General features: G+C 38.2%; 1 protein-coding gene across 10 annotated transcripts in view; it reads left to right on the top strand.

Annotated features, from left to right (window-relative positions):
• FTO (FTO alpha-ketoglutarate dependent dioxygenase) overlaps positions 1-13284 on the top strand; it is a 334924-nt gene that overhangs the window by 278461 nt on the left and 43179 nt on the right. The window lies entirely within an intron of this gene.

Below are 13284 nucleotides of genomic sequence, written 5' to 3'. Positions count from 1 at the left end.
ACTGCATTTCAGCCAGGGTTCTTTCAGGGGAAGAAAGCAATTAGAAATTTGAAAGAGCAACCCAATTATATAGTTTTTTACATTCCTATTTTGACTTCCTTGCAATTTGTGCCACCTGCATCATGAGCTTTGTCAAAACACATAAATAATTATAAATAAGACTGCGTTTCTCATGAGAGCAAAGGTTTTTTTTTTATTTAAATGGTAGTCTTTTTGAAAGTCAGGTTGATAGACAGTCTAGATAATGACTCTATGAAACTAATTCTTAAACATACAATTGTACAGTGAATTATTCCTGTCCTGGAAGTTTGGTTATGACCTTTTTGTCCCAGGTATTATTGCTGAACATTGTCTAAGAATAGTTAGAATCAAGCTTTCTATTTCATTATTTTTTTTTTTACATCACAGGTTTTAAGCAAATATATTTTATAAACCAATTAGTGCATCAGAAATGGTAGGAAAAAACTGTTTCTCTTAGAATGTGATAATAAAGCACTCTTTCTTTTTCCTGCTAGAGGTCATTGTTTAAAATAAAAACTCAGATCATGCAGATGGATATTTGTGCATTTAATTTTCACATTGATTTCCCATAAAATGTATGCAATTGTTTTAAAAAAAATTATTCGTTTATTTTTGCAAAAATATCTTCATTTGTTTGTTTGCTTTTTTAAAACAAAATACTGGAAGATATCTTGAAATGAGACTGCATAAAAGATGGGCCTATTTTGTATATAGATTATTGCCTGTGCTTTAGATCTATGTGTTTTGCTTATGGAATAAACCAAAGTAGGAAAGAGAAACTAATATTTTCTATAAACTCAGCCAGACAATACACATGATAAAGATGTTTCATCTTCTTATGCATGCAGAAAATATGAAAAATTGTAGTTTACACATATTTTCTCAATTCAAGTGTAAAATTGGGCCCCCAGATTGCCCTGGGCCATGATGGTTGTGTTAAAGAAGCACTATTTACCTAGCAGCTGAGTGAAAAATGATCAGAATATTAGACTCATCTAGGCCACATTAAGACCCATTGCATTTCCTGACAATTTTTGCTATCTCAATATGAAAACAGAGCAATTTCAGCTCATATCAGGTTATGATCGGCAATTACAGTTGCATAATTCACCTAGTCTTCTCTTTTCAGGGCCTTTATTTTCCCTCTTGGTGACATTCCTGAGAAAGTGCCTGATAAAAATGTCATATATCATCCTGGCTTTAAAACTCGTAAGGGGGTAATCTGCTATGCCTTGCTGAGCCTATATTCATCACAGGATTTTTGACTTGGAGGGGTCATGACACTCATAATTTCCTTTTTGATATTGTCCTCACTAGATATGACAAGGGGCTGTAAAAGCTCAGTTATATGCTGTGGTTAAGAGCCATTCCGGTGGGGCTCATCACTAGCAATAACAGTGCATTACTGTGGATTGTGCAGTGGTTGGCCGTTTCAAAGATAATTAGATTTGATGTCAACATTTCTTTATCACCTGCATCCTTTTGTGCATCTGCGTGTCAAGTTGTTATTTCTGGATTTATTAGCATCCTCAGAGCTGCTATCTATCTGTCAGACTGTGTGATGTTTGTGCTGACAGTTGTAAAGTTAATTACTAGTACTAATGAGCATCGAGCTTTTGGTGGACATGGCATTTTGGGCATTTAAAACTATAATTAGATTTTTTTTCTTCATGTACAGCTACAGACCCCCGCCCCCAATCTTCCAACTCCATTTTGACATTCTATTTGCAATCATCTTATCTTTTATTCAAAGGCTCAAAAAGTCAGTTCTGTTTATTTTTAACTAGACTTTCCTCTCATTGCTTACTCCACAGTAATTTCTTTCAGTTACCTCACCCTCTCCAAATTTAGACGTTAAAAATTTTATAGTGTAGGATGATTTTTAAAAAAAAATTAGCGGTCACATATGTGTGTGCATCTTCTCCTCTTCCATAAAAGCAGTTTATTATTATGGATGACTTTTAAAATATATGGAGAATAAGAGCTATGCATAAAAGGGGAGAAAAATATGCAGGATGAAAAAATGTATACCATCTTATAGATTCCTCCCCTATGAATATGCTACTTATGTATTAAAATAGAATTAATATAGTGACAAATTCTTCTTATTTATAACTTCACTGTGTAGTATTAACACAGGTATAACTGAAAGCAGAATTTGACCCTTATTTGCCTTGAGCTCATGTATAGCTCCTTAAAACAATTATCCTACAAATCACATTACTAGATCATTTTTATAGTAGTCCCAGTTATATGCAACTGCTAGGGTTAGAATAATGGCACTTACATATGACATACTCTATGTAAGTATATTGTTTATTTTGTTGCTGCAACTAAGAACCACTCCCTTGCTGCTGTTTCTATTTACTACCTATTTATCATTATCAACCATTTTGCTAAACAACTACCCTTCCCAGACATAAATCATCTGTAGAAATACTCTGGCTCAGAGAAAATTTCACCCTGGCACTGAAATGATGAGATAACCATTTTCATCTCTTGTTGAAGCATTGAGATTTATTGGGCTTTGATGGGCTACAGACCAGACATCACTCTCTGCTAAACAGACTCCCACTTGCATTTATTCTTATTGCATTTAGCGATTCAAAATGGAGCTCCCCAGGTCCCTGGAGACCCCCTTTACAGCTTAGGTGGGGCATGGAACGTCAGTGTTATTACTTTATATTAGATAAGGAAAGGACACACAGGGAAGCATATGTGAGTCAGATGATTTTTTATTTCCGTTTAGCAGTGATGACAGAATGTCATAGTAAAATGACTTCAAAAGTCATTTTTCCCTATGCCCTTGTTCTGCAGCCTTGTCCTTCGAGGGCACTTCCATTGTACAGTTTTATTAATTCTGCTAACTTGAGACTTCATTGCTGACAATAGGCCTTTTGACTTTCTCAGAATATTACATTAAATTTCCTATCAAACCATGTCAACCTCTGAGGTCAGAGATTAGATATTTTGCTTTTTTACTTCATGGTCAGGTGTTTTCCAAATTGGTTTTAGGTTTGTTTTTCTAGTGTCAGAAATCTTATTGAACCTAGTTAAAAACCCAGACAATGAGTATTCATCAGGAAACGAACAGAGATGCATGTATACATATAGTTCTCTTCTCCATTACATGAGTATTAGTACAGATCAGGTACCCTGAAGCTATGCAACTTAAGTTTTTCACTCATATAAATAGGAGTAGAAGTTGGCCTTATTTTTTGTTGTTGCTGTGGCTGTACTTTAAATGGCTCGCCTTCCAAACAGAAAAAAAGCCTCCTATCTTCTGAGTGCTACCTTAATATATGCTTATAGACTCCAGTAGTAATAATATAATATTTACATCTTATACTTTGCATCTGTTGAACATTTCAGATTGCTTTATTGAGGAGGTTATGTATTATGTTAGCCATTTTACAGATAGGGGAAACTGAGGCACACAGTGGTGTTTTGCGCATGGTCACTGGCAGAGACAGGAAGAGAACCAAAGTCTCCTGACAACTTACTCAATGTCCTATCAGTTAGACTACACTGTCTGTATGCAGTGTAGTTGTAGCCGTATTGTTCCCAGGATATTAGAGAGACAAGCTGGGTAAGGTAATATTTTTTATTGGACCAACTTCTGTTGGTGAGAGAGACAAGCCTGAAGAAGAGCTCTATGTAAGCTTGAAAGTTTGTCTCTCTCACGAAACAGAAGTTTGTCCAATAAACGATACTATGTCACCCACTTTGTTTCTCTAATACACTGTCTAGAAGAGTTAATTAAACATCATTTTGGAGGAGTTTTGAAGTACTGAAGTACAGTATAGATAAAAGTACAGTAAGTTGTGCCCCATCAAACATGGCTGATACAGGGATCAGTGAAAGTCTTGGATTTTACTACATCATCATGTAATCATTTTCAGACCTCCAATAAAGGTTGGTTGGCAAGCACATATTTTAAATCAAGATTTGTAGTCTACTGGATGTGGCATTATAAATTAGGTGTTTAATTTGACACATTAATTTTTTTCTTTGAATGATGTAGCATTGTGAAAAAGACAAAAAATATGTAGACCCTCCCTTAGCTCATAAGATCTTCAATCACAGCAAATTTCTACCCCACCAATACATTGAAGAAAACATGTTATTTAAGGGAAATGTAGCTGAGTGCAAAACACAACTACATTTAAAATGCAATGAGAATGAAGGGAAATGCCAGCTTAACATAATAAAACCACATCAACAGTATAAGAGCTTGAGTGGCAAGTTCAATTTAGCAGAATTCACTAGCCACAGCTTTTCAGACATGTTAGGTACAATTTTACATTTCATAACAAGTTTTCTATATTCAGACACAGTAGTTCTGTTAGGTTTTCCCCCATTTCCCATCAAAACACTGTATACTTCAAAAATAAGACAAAGCGAATGGGCCTTCAGACTTTCTAAAAAAAATCTCAGCCATAAAACAAGCTCTGCTCATTTCTCATATTAATTTTAAGAGACTGAAAGTAGAACTGTTTTCATTTTTTACTGTTAACTATATATTTGTACCTGTGAAAAGGAATAATGGCCCAGCCATATGACTGGAGAAAGATGTGCTTAGAAAGGCAGTGCCGATGTGTTACTACCTGCTTGCAGCCATAAGGATAGGGAATCATTTGTGACACTCTGGGGACAATTTTGTCACCCTGACAGTAATGCTGTTATGCACCAACTTGACACACAGGATGAATCTATAAAGACAGATAAGTAACTGTGAAAGTGGCTAGGGATCAGCCTGAGTGCTACCACTCACCTGCAGTGACAAATAGATAGTCATGAAGGATTGAAAATCCTGCCCAACACAGAGATATGTCAGTCCAAAGCTAGAATACTGCATGGTTACACAAAGGCTGTGGTAAAAATACACACACATGCAAGAGCCCCAGGCATAAGTATGAGAAGGTTAACATCAAAGTATACTATTTTGTTCTTTGTAGTGATCTTTATTTTTATTTCTTTATGGTTTAAAAAGAAGAATCCTATCTGCCTTTAACACACTGGACTTGAAATGGAGTCACTCTGGATTAACGTTGGTATAATTAAGATCAGAATTTGGCCCAGTGTTATTTTAGTGGGAGACAGTGAGGCTATTTCCTTGTAAGTCTTCTTTCTGATAATTTTTTATACCAATAGAGGTCCCCATCTGCAAATCAAATCAAAACAACTTATGATTATTAGCAAAAAAAATATTCCTTTTGCTTTCTCTCTCTCTCTCTCTCTCTAACGACTTTAGCTGCTGCTGTCAACCACAGGAACTAAAATGAAACTGTCCCTTTCCTATTTATCATATCTGTTAGGGGGATGAATTCATTAATGGTGCATTTCTCATCATAAGATGAAATGTTGTGTTGCTGACTTTAAAAAAAACACTTTTTTTTTCAAGAACAGTTGTTAAAAAATATTCCTGAAACTAAATCTTACCCTGAAGATCATTGTGAAATCTAATTACTCAGTCTGTCTTTTTCATTATTTCTATTTGTGAATATGAACATTCGGTAGCTTATCTGTTAGGGAGGAAGTGAGTTTTAGGTGAGAACAGGAGAATTATTTATTTATTTATAAATAAATTGATTGCTTTATTGATTATAATTTGCCCCTTTCATCTTAGCCTGGCTACTTCCAGCTGAATTATGCCTTTAAGGCACTGTACGTTACTGGGGTAGTCAGTGGAGTCATTTTAACCCAAAATTTAGAGAGCAGCAAAGAACTGGCTGCCATTCTTATTCCCTGCATCCCTCACATCAAGGACTTCTTCGTTTCTGTCTTGGTCTCCCCAACCTGGGGCTCTTTGTTGTTCTCATAGTTCCCTCCCAAGCCAAGTACTCATTTTACACATCCTCCTGGTCACCCCAGTGGAGGGGGTTTGTCTCCCCCACTTACAGAAGTACTTTTTCCTGAATTCTGAATGCACTGTTATCAGCCCAAAGTGTTCCAAAAGTATGAGTCAGGCCCCCCAAAACCATGAAACTTGTAATAAAAATCACAAGAGTTGGCAACATTCTTCTCCTCCTCCCACATCATTATGTAGGCTTGTGGGGATGGCAGCATTAGAGTTAGAGAATTCCAAGTCTAAATAATTTTTCTGTGGAAACTGTAATTCTTGCAAAAGTGAAATTTTCTATGGGAATATTTTCAGTTTTGACAAAAAAAATCAGTTTTATTGAAACAAAATATTTTGTTTAGGGTCAGTTTCACTTGAATTGGAATATTTTGGTTTGTTGGACCGACCCAAAACTTTCTGGGTTAATTGGCATTTCTCTAGTGAGGTTCATTGCCTCATGGGAGTTGTAGTTTGGGTCCCCGTTCTCTCCCTGTGGTTGAGGTCCTTGACTGGACTACATCTCCTGTGATGCAATATGGACGTCCCTTTTGCCAAGTTGTGTGGTGCTTCATGGGAGATGTAGCACACCAAGAAAGTGGGCTATGGGGAGATTAAGGGCATCAGGCTCACAAATAATAACTCTCATGAGGCAATGTGGCACCCTAAGGAAATGCAGTTTAATGTTAAACTGACTGGAAATGAAGTGTTTTGGGTCAGTTCAACAAACCAAATTGAAACATTTCAATTCAGGAAGATCTCATGTTTCATTCCATGAAAAATTATGATATTTCATGAGCAGGTGTTGAAATATCAGAATTGTCCACAGGATACAAATTCTGATTTCCCCCCAGCATGCCAGAAAGAAAGCATTTCTCCTCTGCCTTCTGCTCCTCTTGTTGGTTGAGCCGGGTGCTGCTGGGCTGAGCTATTATCTCACTCAACAGCTGTTAGGCAAATCTCAGTCGGAGGAAAGAAGGTGCATAGAGCTGCTGTACTGACTCCTGGCTAGAGAGCTCACCTCTTCCCCATCCCTTCCAAAGGAGATTGAACGTTTTGGAGATCAAAAACGCTCCTGTTCCCTCCGCACCTGTGAAAGTTGGGGAGAATATGTCTGTTTCTTCTTCCCCCAAAAATTACATCCGAAGGGCAGTGTAGAGATGCACTGTATGATGGGGAGCTCCTTGTGGAATTCCTCTGTTAGTTCCTAGCAAGTAGGGGAGCACACTTGCTGCGACATACTGTCAGGGTATGCAACATGGTCTCTCCTGCATACCCAGGAGGCTCTCCATGCTACCTTCCAGGGGTCTTGCCCCCAGGAGATGCTTGACAGGAGCAGTCCTTGTGCTCTGGGGAGTGCAAGGGCTGCAACTGACCGTGCTGCTGCACAGGGTTGCAAAAGGGGTGAGGAGCTCCTTACATTTCCCTCCTCACAGCTCCATACGCCCATGAAACAGCAGAGCATGATCTATTCCTATATTAGCTAAAGAAATACACAGTATCTGACAAGTAACATTTTATAGGATTTAGTTTAGAGCACTGATAATGCGATATCTGTATTTCCAATGTTCACATTTCTTCAGATGCTATGGTTTTGCCTAGGAAAACCTTTGCCTAGGAAATGTTCTCTATTTAAACATCCATTATCTGTTCCGCTGAAAGATTATAAAGCCATGTCCAGCCCTTTCTATCTCCCTGCCTTGATGTACCATGCATGATATAAGTATCGTTAGCTGTTAATATTGCTCAGACTATTTTTTCTGAAGGTGTTTTGGGGGATTTTTTTGGCACAGCAGTATAATGGAAATCTTTAAATGCTCAGGGAATGGTGTTCTTGAATTGACATAAGCTGACCCTACTGTTTAGCAGTGATTTAAAATCTGAAATTTCAGAAGCTTTGGTACAGATGTCAGTTTGTGCACCCAAATGGTAAATGTTACAGTGAACTTTGACTCTGAAAGGAAACTATTTTTAAAAATGTTTTGCTGATAAATATGGTCTTCATTCAAAACTAATACTTTCAGCCTTAATGTTTGATGAGGCAAAGCTAAGGTCACAGTCTGACCTAACTTGTTCCTAAATTCTGAGGTCCAGCTCTGTTTTATAGCCTACAGCTTTAGTATTTTTTTTCACCAAGATTTTTATTAATGAGATTTAAATCTCAAGGTAAACACCTGATCAGATAGGACAGCAAATGAGTGGCATGGTATAACCATTTGCCATCACTGAGTTATAGGTGACAGCTTTAGATAGTCTAAGTTCAATGTACATATGAAAAATATGATAGCTGTTTTTATTAAATAAGATGCTTGTGCATCTCCTAAAGGTGATCATAACCACAGTACTTCCAGTTTTGTTATGCTTTTTTAAAAAAAAATCAAATAACATGAAATCTGCATTTAAAATAGGGCCCTGGATAAAATTCTGTAGCTCCAGTGCATTGGCTGGTGCAAATTCCCCAGTCATAAAGTAGATAGGGCAGATGGAAAAACTGGGCATTGTCCATCCCCCAGAGCCACTGCTCCATTCACTGGAACAGATCCTTAGCTGGTGTAAACTGATGTATTTCCATTGACTTCAATGGCACCTGGCCAGTTCACACAAGCTGACTGTGTGACCCATTGTTCCTACAAAAATTGAAGTGGAGCAGATGTAGTGGCCCCCCAAAGAGCAAAAATGTAAATATCAAGAACTCTGCAGTAGCAGACCCGCTACCCAGTTCCTCCAGTACTTTCCAGATGTTTGTCTATAGATTACAGGTTGTTCTAGACATTGGGAAGGAGGAACTCTATCCTACACTTTTGCTATGTGGTCTGTGTCCCTTGGCCACTTGCTGTGGGGCTAGATTTCCCAGTTTTTTACTGAACATTTCCATATATGGCTCTTCCAGGAAGAACAGGGGAAGTACCACCATCATTATGGTTGGAGTGAAGGAAGATGGTTTGGGTGATGCGCAAGACTGGGACTCAAGAGATCTGGGTTTTATTCCCAGCTCTGCCACAGACTTGTGTGGCCTCATGAAAAATTTCAAGCAGTTCTGGCTCTGAAGGGTGCTGTTTTGTGTCCATGGCAGCTCATCCCCGTGCCTTAGACAATGCGTGTGGACACCTCACATCATCCTCCCTCAGTTGCGTATGCGTCTTTCATGTGACAAGTGGATAGTCCATAGCTGGTGGTGGTTACGAGTGGTAAATGTGGAGGGTGATTTTAGAGGACCAGCTCATTTGACATGTCAGCCATGATAAGCCTTTCTGATAGAACCACATGGTGATGAGGTGACTCTTTGAAGCAATGTTTAGCTCTCTAGCTTAGAAGAATGTCCCAGGTGGGTGAGAAAGTGTAGTTGTAAAATAGTGGTCTTTCCACCCCTTCATGGGCACTGTGTTATTAGATCCCAGCATTTCTGCATCTAAATAGCAACAGAATAGCAACTTGAGTGCTTGTAAGTGGCAATTTATTGGTGGTTAGTGTTTAACTGCACAAAGCCCTGTCTTCCTCTCCCTGCCCCCCAGTTCCCATTTCCAAACCTCTACCAGTTGCTACTGAACAAATAACTCTTTTGCTGGATGCCTCTTCTCCTTTCACATATGCAGGCAGATGTACCATGTATTAGGGTCATTACTTGACATGGAGCACCTTGTCAGATGAAAACATATGGAAACTTTTTTTCTCATGATGAATTGCATGTACAGCTTTATTGGCCAACTGAAGCAAGGCCTGCCACTCAACTTGAAGGCATTGCTTTGATTTTTTTAAATGGGGATATTGCTGTCAGGGGCATGGAGGGTCCACGCTTTCATCTCCCTAACAAGAACAGCGACCCTCTACTATGGCAGGGTCCCTCTCTTCATCGCAGCTGAGTTGTAGCAAGGAGTAACTTTGGTTTGTGTGGCCCTTTTAGATCAGTGTTTCTCAACCTTTTTAATACCAGGGACCAGCTTGCTACCTTCCTAAACAGTGTCGGGGAGATCTCAAGGGCTGGTTGTTGAGAAACACTGTTTTAGATCAGTGGTTTTCAATCTGTGGTCCGGACCCCTGGGGGTCCACAGACTTTGCCTAAGATTTCCATTCAAAAAATTTTAGGGGCCCATATGTGAAAAAAGGTTGAAAACCACTGTTTTAGATGAATGTCAGCCAAGTTAAGAACTCACTCTTACACATTAGGCAATTGGTGCCATGTTCTGTGTCCCCTTGACATCCTCTCTAAGATACAGTTGGCTTGTTTAGCAACTGGATACGGCAAAATTCCACTCTGCTCCTGGGGAGGGACAATCATAAGTAGCCATGTAATGCCTAAACCAAGATTATACAGTCCCTTTCAAAGGGGAAGGAAAAGAAAAGTAAAAGGCCTTTGTGGCTATATAGTTAGGAAGGCCCAGAGAGTTTCTGTCCAGTTAGAACCCACAGTGGCTGAAAATCTAGAAAGGAAGGATCCTTTTATATGAACTATTAATAGGCATTAAAGTGACAACATATAGTACGTAGAAAATTGGGGAGGTTGAAGAAAGTTACAAAGTTATAGTATAGCTAGAAATACTCATAAAGGTCAAACCTTCAATCACACAAAGGTCACAGTCATATTTCTTTTCCACTTAATTAATTATGTAGCTCCATCATTATATCTCATGCCAAATCTGTGAAAGCATAATATCTTCAGTATAACTGGACTATTTCTTAGTGTTCTACCTGAAAAAAAGGCAGCTTTTTAGTAGAGTTTCAAAACTTCCAGCGTGCATTTCTCGCTAATTTATTTCAAGCACACTGCATTTTATAGGCTTATCTACTAATTCTTTTGATTAAAACACAAGCAAAAACCACCCAACGTGAACAGGTTGAATGCCACATCTGTGCAGAAGATAGCAGCGACACTTATTTATGGCTCAAAGAAATGGAGCCTAAATTAAGCCAGCTATTGCTGTAGAGTGGATAAGCGGCCATTATGAATTATCCTTAATTATAGCGATTTCCTAAACTAATAAACCTGCTAAATCTTTATTGCAAAGGTTAGTTTACGCAGCGCATATAAATTCCGCATGTGCTACGCATCAACCACCAGCTGTCTGACAGTGTGTTGCTATTGCAGTGAGTGTTCACATAAATTTTATGTTGGTTATATTAACAGTCAGTCCATATCACTACCCACAGATGCCAGTAGACATAAAAATTGCTCTCCAGTGAGCCTAAATATCCCTAGAAGCTAGTTGTGTCTAATGTTCCATGTAGTATTTGTACGTGAAAGCAGCAGATTGAAGAGTTATTTACAGATGAATATTTCAATCCAGTTAGTTCATATTGGCCTACTTAGCCTTCTTTGCTGGTTTATTTGTATGCTAAATAATTCACCAAAGGTTCTTGTTTACTTTCAATAGTAGTTTCTATGAAATGCAAACAAGGAAGCTAACTTTAGGTGTTCAAAAGGCTAAGCAGCCCTGTGTGTAAATGCAGGTCAGAGCTACAAACAGAATCTTGAAGATGGGCTGTCATTCACAATTTTACCCACTTTGCATTTTAAACAAATTACTGGGACTTGCTGTTTTCATATGAATTTTTGGCAGGAGTGGAATAGTCTTAATTTATCTTTTTCACAGACAAATATGAAGTCCTTCAGTGTCTACCCAGTGTCTACCCATTAACCCAGGAGTGTTGGCAGCATACTGCCCAGTGTGGGCTATTAGAAGGTTTCTTTACAATGTACTGGGCTAGCAGGTGCACTAGAAATGTGGTCCTTTTCTGCTGTAGATCATAAATACTTTTTTGGAATGAATTTCTGTGGTGCAATATTTTCATGCTATTTGTCCCATACTGTATTCTCCTTTAATCAGTGCACTGCGCAAATTCAGCCATTCTGTGTTAGCCTCTCTGCACTCAGGGCCCATAGACTTAAAAGCCTGGGAATAACAGCTTCCAGTTCAAACCACAGTACTATTAGTTCACAGAGAGTTCAACCATGGAGCTAATTTTTTATTTTATAATATTGATTCTATCATTTTTACTGGTAATAATAGGAATTGCTTTATTGATATTTACTCAATATCTTGTTGTGCAAAAGCTGTAGAATACTTTATTGCAGCTATTGACGTACATCTCTGGTTCACCATCTCCACCATCAGCCTATTTCACGCATATGGTATTCAGATGCAGCAATTGTTTCTTGCTATTGATTTTAGATTGTTTTCGTAACATACGTACTTCTAAAGACCTTAGCATATATGCAGCGTTTGGCTACAGTGTCATTTCGATCCTAGTAGTAAGAATCATGCATATTAAAATCAGGACTTTTTAGTATTTACAAGGACTAGTTTTGCTTCAGTATTGCTTGCAACCAGCCCTCTCAAGTTAAGAAAGATGGGGCCAATTCAGTTCTTGGATGGGGGACATTCAAGGAATAACATAGAGCTTTCCTAAAAGCAGCTGAAGGAGTTGGATATTTGTAGGTGGCATTCATCCCTTGGAGTCATTAATTAATGAATATGCCGGCATGGTTCTAGAACACGCTATATTGTCAGAGATGCACCTGCCCCTCCCCCTTTTTTTTGTATGAGATGTGAAACTGAGGGATTAGCCATTATGGTCATTAAAGGTCCCATCACACTGTTTGAAAAATAAGGTATGCTGGGTAAATTCCAACTTAAGTGATTGCTAGAGCTGGGTAAATACTGAAAAACATTTTCTACAACTATTTATTTGAATGTTTCAAAGATTTCACTTTGCCTATCTTCAAACCCCTTTTGTGTTTTCTTACCACAAATATTCCTATGAACAAGATTATTGGCACTCGTGTTCATGGAAGCAGCTTACTTTAAATGAACATTGTGAATATTCATGGCATGCACATTTTGAATGTATAAATGCAAGTATTTGCACCAGAAACTATCCAATCAGGGAACAGAAACATACCATAACATCCTTCAGAATTAACCAGCAGAGCTCTTATGTTACATATTGAAAACTCTTAATGATCTTCTGTGTACAATCTGCAGACCAAGAATTATTCACAGACTCTAGTTGGTGAATAATTTCAAATAGTGAACAAATTCGAGAACCTCCCCGTTCACTTTCAACTGAATATATTATTCTGCACTTATTTTAATCTATTGTGTACTACTGTTGAGCACTGTTAAGATAAGCAGTAGTTTTTAAAATAGCGGTTTATATTTCTGTGTGTGTGTGCGTGTGTGCGCGTGCATGTGTGTGTTTTTATATTATATGTGTGTAGGTCCTGACCTTACATCCTTAGCACAGTCAAAACTATAATTAAAAATTAGCACCTTGCCTGTATGAGGAGGACTGAGCCAACAAGGCAGGATTGTTCTCATAGATGGTTAGATCCTCAGCTGGTGTAAATCAACCTAGCTCTGCTGATGTCAATTTAGTTATGCCAATTTACAGCAGCCTAGGATCTGGCTAGAGTGTTTATCAATTTA

The sequence above is a fragment of the Dermochelys coriacea genome, chromosome 12 (assembly GCF_009764565.3).
Source record: "Dermochelys coriacea isolate rDerCor1 chromosome 12, rDerCor1.pri.v4, whole genome shotgun sequence".
NCBI lineage: Eukaryota > Metazoa > Chordata > Testudines > Dermochelyidae > Dermochelys > Dermochelys coriacea.
Note: the sequence above shows the minus strand (reverse complement) of the source record. Positions and strands in the feature narration are given on the sequence as shown.